At 38.7% G+C, this 11,007-nt stretch overlaps 1 long non-coding RNA gene across 1 annotated transcript; it reads left to right on the top strand.

Moving 5' to 3' along the window:
* The first annotated feature begins 739 nt into the window (after nt 1–739).
* On the top strand, nt 740–7,002 carry LOC120594304 (uncharacterized). The gene is made up of 3 exons (XR_005650541.1): nt 740–817; nt 1,638–1,742; nt 6,845–7,002. It is a non-coding gene; the product is annotated as an uncharacterized LOC120594304 (long non-coding RNA).
* Nucleotides 7,003–11,007: the final 4,005 nt, after the last annotated feature.

Raw genomic sequence — 11,007 nt, 5'->3', positions numbered from 1 at the left:
CTAACCTTTATAAATATTTAAACTTATGATGAAACACTTGAGATATCCACTGAATAATGGTTGAGAAGGTTACATGGTTTTTCAAACTTCTCTTAAGTGACATGGCAGTTAAATTTCGAATACCTTGACTTGGGAAGCAGGGTAGTGGTCCAGACTACTTAGTCACTTTGTAATCCTTGCATTTAGCACAGTGCCCAGAATAAACAAAGTTCACTATCTGCATTTAGGGAATGAAGATGCATGTGAGAGGCTGTGCACAAAAGGTCCAGGTCCGCAGAAAAGACCACGCATCATCACTACCAGTGCACAGAACTTTCCGACCTTCTAGCCTCATTTCCTCTGCTCAGAAAATAGCATTTTACAAGGTTACCTGACACCAGCAAACTGAAATAATGTTAATGATGGTAATTGCTGTGATCATGGTATTTTACAGCTGAGAAACCCTTCTGTAGACATCAGTTCATTGTAATTTTGGATGGAGAGTGTAGCATTTCCTTTCTTTTCTTTTTTTTATTGAGATATAGTTGACAAATGTACAATACAATATTATTAACTATAATCATCATACTGTATATTACATGCCTAAGACTTATTTATATTATAACTGGAAGTTTGTACCTTTTGATCCCCTTCGCTCATTTTGCCCATCCCCCACTCTCAGCTTCTGGCAACCACTAATCTTTTCTCTGTATCTATGCATTTTTTTTTTTTTTTTAGATTCCACATGTAAGTGAGATCAGACAGTATTTGTCTTTCTCTGTCTGACTGATTTCACTTAGCACAATGCCCTCAAGTTTCACTTGCGTTGTCAGAAATGGTAAGAGTTCTTTCTTTTTATGACTGACTAACATTGCATTGTATGTACAGTTGACCCTTGAACAACACAGGTTTGAAGTGCATGAGGCCACTTAGATACAAATTTAAAAAAATAAATATATCAGAATATTTTTTGGAGATTTGTGACAATTTGAAAAAAACTTGCAGATGAACCACAAAGCCTGGAAATATCAAAAGAAAAAAATTAAGGAAAAGGTATGTCATGAATGCATAAAATAGATGTAGCTATTAGTCTGTTCTATCATTTACTACAATAAAATATACACAGTAATATACAACTGGCTGTTAGTAGTTAAGTTTTTGAGGAGTCAAAAGTTATATGCACTGGTGATGGACTGAGAGGAGCAGGTTTTGGGGGCCTGGGAGAATGGGATGAAGGGTTAAAGAAGTACAAATTAGTAGTCGATAGATGGTCACGGGGACGGGGAGCATGGCATAGGGAATGCAGTTTGCAGTAACATATTGGCTAGGTGGAGGGCCAGAGAAGAGAAGGAGCAATTGGGGAGATCATTTTATAAACTCTATAAATGTCTAACCAATGTACTGTATACTTGAAACTAATTAAAATAAATAAATCTTTTTTTTTTAAGTTATACACAGATTTTCAACTGCATGGGAGGTGTCAGCACCCCTAATTCCTGCATTGTTCAAGGATCAATTGTATATACTCTATCTTCTTTATCCATCATCCATCACGGTTGCTTCCATGTTTCGACCATTGTAAATAATGCTGCAACGGACACAGACGTGTGGATATCTTTTTGAGTTAATGTTTTTATTTTCTTCACATAAATATCCAGAAGTGGAAATGGACTTTCATCAAATTAGTTTCTCTGCCTCAAACCAGTAGTGAAGAGCAGGAATGCTACATGGTTTGTACAAGGCCTGACAATCTGGTGAAGGAGGTAAGGACAAGAGAGGGGAGGTAAGAAAGGGACTGTCCGGCTGAAGTATTTAGTCCCAAGACTGTTATGGGGTATAGCATGGGGTCATTGATCTCTATCCGTACTGGAGACAAGTGGATTTCTCCATGGTTCATCCATCCATCCATTCATTCAATCGACATATATTAAACACCCACTGTGCATAAGATCTTGAGATAGAGAGGTAAATAATACTCACAAGGACACTTTGAATGAGGGAAACAGGTCGATAAGTAAATGGGAGGAGCCTGTTTTTACCTCCCAACCTCCCAACGGTGAGCGAAACGCTTTGCCATTTTTATCTGAAGGAGGGAGATGACAGGGTGAGAGCCCTCCCTTTCCTCACCCGCCCATGTGAATCACGAAGGGCCCCGGCATTCTCTAAATGATGTGCTGTCCAAACCTATGAGCTGAGGAATGGGCTAAAGCTCAGTGAGATTAATGTGAGCCGAGCTCCTGGACTTTTTCCATTTGCTTAAAAGGTCAGCTAGTGTAATGTGGAATATGTGTGGGGAAAGGTGAGCTCTGGGCTTTGCAAGAATGAAGGGAAGATTCAAACAGTATCCAGTGGATGAAAGGAATTAGCTGTATTTTATCTTCACAGAGGCCCTATAATTGGGGTCAGCAGTTATAATATGTCTGCCAGTCACACGCGTGTGGTTAGTGGACAGTTTGAATTCTAATGACATTCAAACCGGCTAGGGCAATCGTACCTCCCAGTTCATGCCTATTCTCCTGGTGTAGTTATTAATAGCATTCCCTTCTGCTCTCAAAAGTGTCAGGGGTTAGAAGATAAACTATATGGTCACAGTAATAACTCAGGAAGGGAAAGTCAAACCCCATCCGCTTTCCCCATGGAGAAGTATGACCAAAATATGTTTGTTTTTAAAATCTTTCATGTTAACATTTTGCTGATGTGGGAAGTTGTAAATCTGCTGGAAAGTCTATGGTTCGACAAACATTATTTTTGCAGGGCTCGTGTTAAGAGTGTAAAAGAGACAGAAAATTAAATAGGACAGAGGCCTACTCTGGAAGAGTTTACGGACTGACAAAGGTGACATATAAAAAACAATGTATGCCTGAGACACTAAGGGCTTATATCCTTGGAAGCCTGAAGAGACCCGGGGGCTAATCTTGTCACCTGATTTTACAGATGAGGATGCTGTTTGGCCAGGTTCACATAGTTGTTAGGTGCAGGGACCAGGGGCTTTGCCTGAGACTGCCCCTGTTTATGTCTGTTATCCTGGCATAACTACTAATAGGATCATCTCCTTTCCATCTCAAGCATGTCCTGGTTTAAATGATAAATTATATGGTTCCCCTCCTCTAGGGAGCAGGGCCTCCTACCTCTGACCGATATTTCTCTACTATGTCACTGTTGACATTGGGCGCTGGATAGTGGAGGAGCTGTGTCCAGTGCATTGAAGGACGTTTAGCAGCATCTCACTAGAGGCAAGGAGCAGCCTCCCTCCCAGTTCTGACAGCCAAGATCCCCTGGGAGGCAGAATCACCCTGGCTGAGAACCTCTGCCCTAGATGATGACCTTGACAACGGTCAGCCACACTTCACCAGGCTGCCGCAAGAGTATAAAATGTAACTGACCAAGAATATTTTATTTGCTTTTTTTTTTGAACTCTGAATATGAAAATCTTGAGAAAACTATTTAAAGCAAATACCTAATGGGAAAATATTTATTTCAAAAATCTGTCAGGCATTATTATTGTTTCTCATGTTTTCTGTGAATGGAGTGTCATCCTATGCAAATGGTATTGAATCTGAAATATTATTGGTCCACCAATAATATTTGAGAGATGACTGCTATTTTAACCTGTTGCCCAAGTGGAAAATAAAGAGGAGAGAGGATGTTACAAATATTTCTGTAATACTTGGAACCTACTTTTAAAGTGATACACCTGAGTATTTTTTTTTTTTTTTCTAAATAGGAAGAGACAGTGCTGGCCCAACCCAAACTGTGAAACTGCTATTCTTCTCATTTACCCCACTTTCAATGCTTCCTTCTCCTTTATTCTCTCCAACTTGGCATTATTGTATTAAATTTTTGCTGATATGAAATAGACTTACCTGTCCTCAAACAAAAATAACTTATGGATTCAAGCAATATATACTAAGTGGCTTTATGTCAGCCTGCTCCAGTGCTGGAGATGCATTGGTGATCCTTGGTCACAGCTCTTGAGATACCTAAGGTCTAATAGGAACTCATTCACACCCAGGTGGACATCATTAATAACATTTAGTATTTGTGGAGTGGAACACAATGTCCACGTCCACTTTTTTAGGACTGATTTAGGCAAGTCTCCTCTGTGTAGACACCCTTACAGCACTGAACTTATGGGTGTAGGTATCACACACATCAGAGGTCTCTGCATTTGATATGCATACATACAAACACTAAACAAACAACTGTCTGTATAATGAGGGTATGATTGTTAAGGCACTCTCAAGCCCCAGTCTTTTTTGATAATTTAAGCGAATCTAGGGTCTAGGTAAACCTTACTGAAGTGTCAGGATTGTCCTCTTCCTTGTTTAGATGCTAATGACACTTAGAAAACGCCACCGCCACCACTATCACCGTTTTCTTTATGCCTTTCAGTTGACAAGAGAGCAATATAGGTATCCACGCACCTACTCAGAGATTATGAAAATTAATCTAAACATGGAAGTATGTGCAGAATGAAAAATTTTAAATGACACCTTCGACTTGAGGACTGTTATTAAATTTAAACCTTCTCACATTCGAGGTGATAACAATAGGAAGAAATAATTCCCTTTAAAATTTTTGATGGTTACTTTCTCTTCACCCCCAAATTACTGGGGTTATCTTTGATAGATAAAGGGAGAGAACCTATGATTACTTCCAGTGTGTGAGGTTGAGGGAAATTCAACAAGAACACTCAACCTACCAATGAGTTTGTAACAGGTCATGTGTCTATTTATCTGGGTTAATGTCACATGCAATTAGTGACTGAATAGTCTAATTGATTCTTGATCTAGCTAAATTTTTAGGTGAGCAATTGGACCTGAATCCCAATTAGAGCTGTGAGTGGAAAATAACATATGCATAAGTGTGGTAACCGGTGAATTTGAGGAATAAGAGAGAAAGAAAAAAGCAAATGCTTTTATCTCTACAAAAAGGTGACACAAGCAGAAACTGTCTTGCTCTCGCCAGCGCCCTATCTCAGCCCTAAGGGGGAGCAGAGAGGAGCTTTGGTGATGAGGGGCCAGGAAGGGAAGGACTCTAATTTCTATTTGGCCTAGAGGTTTTGTTTCAGGTATGATATTTTCTATTAGTCTACATTTCCCCTTCATATTTTCGAAAGTCTTATTCACCCATCCTCTTACCATATGACTATTCTAGAAGCCTGATATGCAATGCAACAGACTTGGCAGCCTGATGAAAGCAGTACTGGGTACAGGCTCTGGACGTGTTATTGGTAGCCTTATCATGCTCTGAAACTGTATGCAAAGCTACCAAAATATTTAAAGGAGGCTGAACTGCGGATTAGAATGAGTTGGAGTATCTTGAAACAATAATGGTACGATATCAGATGCTGATTATAAAATTTCACAGTATTCCTTTTTTGACAGTACATCTTACCTCTTTGATTCATCAGAGTATTACATGGAAACATTGCGATAGATGGTGAGGCTGAAAGCACCCTGAGTATATCAATTAGGAATGCATTTGGCTACAAGTAACAACTACTAAGTGCCAGGCAACGTACGAAGTTCTTTTTCAAACGTGGCCTATTATCATCACAGCAACCCAACAAGACAGTAGTTTGTTGTTGTTGTTGTTGTTTTTAAATAAGATCAAAGTAGTTAAGTAACTTGCCCAAGAATACAAACTTAAAATAATAGCTTTGCCTAGTATTTTTCAAATTAGTAAAAGTTATAGCATTGCTTGAAAATACCAGAACTTCTAAATCGATCCAGAAAACTCAGAATTAATTTCTATGTGTCCTGATGAAAAGCTCAGATGGACAAGTTCCTAAGTGGAACAGAGACCCAGGTTCAAGGTTATCATTTAGTCAGGGGGTACCCATGAGATGTATATTGTGTTACAAGTAGATACCTGAAGGTCAGGATTGCTTAGAGATAGGGGCATGTGGGTAGAGGAATCATGTGTGTCTCCTCGTGGTAGAGACTGTAGATTGACTCAACACCCTTTTTCAATGGCATTCACCCTTGCCTTTGAAAAATAATAACTAAAGGCTATAATGCTTGAAACTTTATTTTCTAATGAGATATAAGTGAACATGCACTGAGGGTGGATCTGGGAATGTTTTGCTTTCTGAACACAAGAGGAGATTGTGTCAGCTGCCATGGTCCTCTGTCATTTCTCTCTGCCTGGGATGTACTCTGGACATATGGAACTGCGCCACCCGTACTATGACCATGAAGACAAAAGCCGATGCACTAACAATCACGGAGCAGAAAGAGATAAAGACCTGGATCTTCGATGATATCACCCACCCAATATTGTCTTCCTTTAAAGTGCTTGTCATATGAGAAAAATAAACTATTTGTTTCAGCAACTATGAATTGAGTTTCATGATATTTACAGTTGAATGCATTCCGAATTAATACCTCCTCCGTGGTGTAAGCCTCACCATCCCCCACAATGTTTTAATATGATTACCTGGTGAACCAAAGGAAAAAAATACTGTACCTGTCAGACAAGTGATAGAAAGTAGAGCCTTGTAATACATTTAATCAACTTTGTAAATTGTGAAACATGTCATGGTTGCAAATTGTGAAACAAGGTTTTGTCTACAATAGTATAAAATTAATATATGCATAGAAATGGACAAAAAGAAAAGAAAAAAACAACCCATAGATTAGACTATTATTAGCATATATTTATTTCTTCCTACCCCACCTCTCCCAGCCTCCACGGGTAGAGTATACTTCCCTTCCCCGTGACGTTAAGCTTGGCCATATAACTTGCTTTTGCCAGTGGGATGTGGGCAGAAGGGACAGCATCCTAGTTCTGAGTCAAAACGTTAAGAGATATCATATGTTTCTATTCTATACTCTTGGACTTCTGCCACGGCCATGAGAAGAGCATGCCTTGAACAAGCTGCTGTCCTAAGGAAAATGAGAGACGTGTGAAGCAGAGATGAACTGAACCTACAACCTGGAGCCAAGTCCAGTCAAGATCAGCCAGACTGTAGTGGACCCTAGGGTGCATGAGTAAGAAATAAATACCTGTTTCTTTATATCCCTGGGTTTTGAGGTGCTTTGTTATGCAATGTTAGTGTGACGATAGCTAGCTGATACACAACCTTGACAGCGTAATTTTACAGAATAAACTGTGGTTATTGTAATTTTTTAAACAAAGATAGATTAGTATTGTAATATCCTATAATGATATTTTAAGTGGAACCCAATCTATTAATACATAAAAAGCCAACAATTACAAAGATAATACATGATTTATTTGCTTAATGCCATTATTTTACAAATTAGGCTTCTCCCTAAATTTAGCCAGTTACAGTAGGCTTTCTGTTTCTTCCCAACAAAAACTCTAGTTTCATTCTCTTCATATGCTTTCTACCTTTCTTCTGTTAGTTATGCTATGATCAGTAGTATTCCACTCTTAAAATTTTGTTTAACTAGACCAAAGAAAACCTCTCTGACTGAAAAAACAAACTACTGGGCAGAGAAATGTTTTCTTTGCTTGGATTTTCATCTGTTCAAAATTCTCTCTATTAGTTACCTGTTGTTGTGTAACAAATTATCCCCAAACTTAGAGGCTTAAAACAATAATAAAGAATAATCAGTTTCGGATCATTAGGAATCCAGGAGGGGCTTGTTCCGTGATTCTGGCTCAGGGCCTCTCCTGAGGTTGCAGTCACGATATTGTCCAGGGCTATAGTCACCTCGTGGCTCGACAGCGGCTGGAGGTGCCACTGCCAAGGTGGCTTCCTCATGAGGCTCTTGGCCATATGCACTTTTCCATAGCGCTACTTAGTTTTCTAATGACATGGCTCTACTGTCCCCAAGGTAAGTAAGAAAGCATTGTCTCCTCATCACACTCTGTCAGTCCCACAGTATCCTACTGGTCACACAGGTGAGCTCTATTCAGTGTAGAGGAGGACTACCAAAGGGTGTGAATACCAGGAAGCTGGATTTTGGGGAGCCATCTTGGAGGCTGGCTACAACACTTTCTAATACAGTTTTCAACACAGTCTCCTCAGACTGCTCCAAAAATCTTCTCAAAATGGATTTACAGTTTAAACTAGTGGTTTTCAACCCCTAATTTCCTAGGGACATTGGACAACGCTCATTTTTTATTATTCCAAATGGGGAAGGGGTGCTACTGGCACCTAATCAGTAGAAGCCAGGGGTGCCGCTAACATCCTCTAATGCACAGGACGTTCTCTTCACAAAAAAAAAAAAAAAAGAATTATTCAGCCCAAAATGTCAACAGTGATAAGGTAAAGAAACCCTGCATTTTAACTATAACAATGTGCTAAAATTTTAAACAGTTTCTCCTTACAAACTCTTCAATAGATTGTATAAACACTACTTTTCATTTTCAGTCAAGTATAATCAGATTAAGCAAAGGTGAGTTATATAGTACATGATCAAACTGCAGGTGCACAATCAAAAGACAGTGAGCAGGAAAAATGAATTTTACCAAACACACACACACACACACACACACACCCGTCCCCAGAAGAGCTGTGGGGGAAAAGTTTCCCTGTTTTTGTGTGATATACTTGCTGACTTTGCAAAACCAGCACCAAATAATTGTTATTTCACTGAGAACTCCCTGCCAACAACTAGAAACTCTAGCTGGGTGACACTGTGCATTCTGGAAAAAAAAAAAAAATCAATTGAGGATTTTAAAGACAAGCAGAAAAAGAATGAGGAGGTGAATTCAATAGAATTTTATTGACAATGTATGGCTTATAGAGCTTTTTCTCTAACCTTTGACAAGTCTTCTTTGTATCCAAGGTTTATCTGAGTGCTTAGAAGGGGCTAAAATAATAAACCCATAACACAGTAGCTGGTTCTGTTAGAGATCTCCTCCTTCCTACAAAATGCTCAGAAGCAGAAGAGGAGTGATCATGAAGCAGACGGCTTGGTGGGGGACAGCCTCAGGACCCTGCTGTGCTCTCTGACAATTAAGGAGATAAAAAGACATCAGCCTGAACTCTAATCTTCCTTAAACAAACCACGCAGAACTGAATTGGCTTCTAGGCAATGTTCAGAGCCACTGGGACAATAGGAAAAGGCCAGATTATACCAGATCTCCTCCTGAGTGTCTCTAGGCTTGGACATGGGCAATGGCTCTTCAAAAAAGGAAAAATGTCAATGTATCTTTGCATCAAAAGTTTCACTAGTTGATGAATAGATATGCCTATATTCTTAGATTTGTTTGAGAAAATATGACTTAATGAATATGACTTAATAAATATAATATATACAAAATATATATTATATAGAGAATTATATATATACATATATGTGGGTGTATGTGTATATATATATATAGAGAGAGAGAGACAGACAGACAGAGAATTATATATAATTATATATAGAATTATTTTCTCTTTTCTATACAAGAAGCTTTATCAAGTATTTGGAGGGTAAGAATAAAATAATTTCTAGAGATTGGGGAACCTAAAGTGAGGGGAAACCATTGTAGATGTGATTGAGTTAAGGATCTTGACAGTGTCACTGAGCTGAAATCAAGGTGTTGGCGGGGCTGGCCTCGCTCTCTTCCTTGCCTCTCTCAGCTTCGGGTGGCTGCTGGCTTTCTTGATTTGTGACCGTATCACTCCAATCTCTGCCTCTGTGTCCACATCGTCTTCCCCTCTTTCATCTCTCAAATTCCTCTCTACCTCCCTCCTATAAAGATACATATGACTGTCTTTTAGTGCCCACCTTGATAATTGCAGATAATCTCTCCATCTCCAGATTCTTAAGTTAATTACATCTGCAAAGATCTTCTTTTCAGGTTTCATGAAATTTTGTGTTGAACATGGGAATTACATGGTCATTATTCTTGAAAGTGAAATTCCATTATATAATGCCTATATATAATGATCGGGTTTTAATATAAGGTAATATTTAACGTTCCAGAGATTAGGACGTGATATATTTAGGAGGGGGCACATATTTCAGTCTACAACACTTTATATCTTGTGCTACCCCTAGTCCTTCCAGAGTTCAGCCCTGTACCCTGTTTATCTACAGACACACACACACACACACACACACACACACACGTACACACCCTTCTCTCTTGTCTGTCTCCTGTTTTCTTTCTCAATAGAGTTTAATGACCCAAATATGTAGCCTGGAGAGCTCAGCTCTGTATTTGCATTCCACCTGTAGTTTCAGCGCTGATAGTGAAATAGGTTTTTGTAATTTCCTCGAATGCAGGAAAGAAAAGAAAAAAAAAAAAGGAGAAAGTTAACTTTCCATATTTAAAGAGGTTGAATACTATTATTTTGCTATGTAAAGAAATCATGACATAGTCAAGAAGTTATTATAGAAATGACTATAAGTATTGAATATCAACTGTAATGGAAAAATCAAAAAAGGGAGAGGAAGGTACAGCGGAATAAGAGATTCAAACTTCCAGGTATAAAGCAAGAAAGTCATGGGATGTAGTCTACAGCACAGGGAATATAGCCAATAATATGGTGATAGCTTTGTACAGTGTCAGATGGTTGCTGGACATATCATGGCGATCACTTCTTTAGGTATATAAATGCTGATAAGTATGGTATACATCTGAAACTAATGTAACATTGTATGTTAGCTATATTTCAATAAAAATCTTTAAAAAATAAAACTAAAAACAGTTTTTAAAATGACCGTAGAGATACCTTACCAGAGAGGAGTCTGATGATAGCTGGTCTCCAAAGATAAAGCTTGATTGAACCCTTTTGGCTGAAATTCTGTAAGCCAAAAATATAAATGCTTCTCAGGAGTCTAGGAGATGCTCATACCCATCTGCCCAGGAGACATACTCGTTTTCAGCCATTAAAGAAACAAGGGGCTCTTTCTGAAACTTCTACTTTGAAGGTCAGAAATTAAATGTATACTGTTTATCTGAGCCTCTGTCTCTGCACTTTTCATGTGGCTCTTTAGCTATGGTTTTAAAGACTTTTCTATTGCCCAGTGAGTGTCATTAAATACAGAACTGACATATCGACTCACAGGTGCAGCAGTGTGCTTTAGAAGTACGAGAAAAGATAAAGAAAAA

Source organism: Pteropus medius, unplaced genomic scaffold (genome assembly GCF_902729225.1).
Source record: "Pteropus medius unplaced genomic scaffold, Ma_sr-lr_union100, whole genome shotgun sequence".
NCBI lineage: Eukaryota > Metazoa > Chordata > Mammalia > Chiroptera > Pteropodidae > Pteropus > Pteropus medius.
This window is presented reverse-complemented; position numbering and strand designations above follow the sequence as displayed.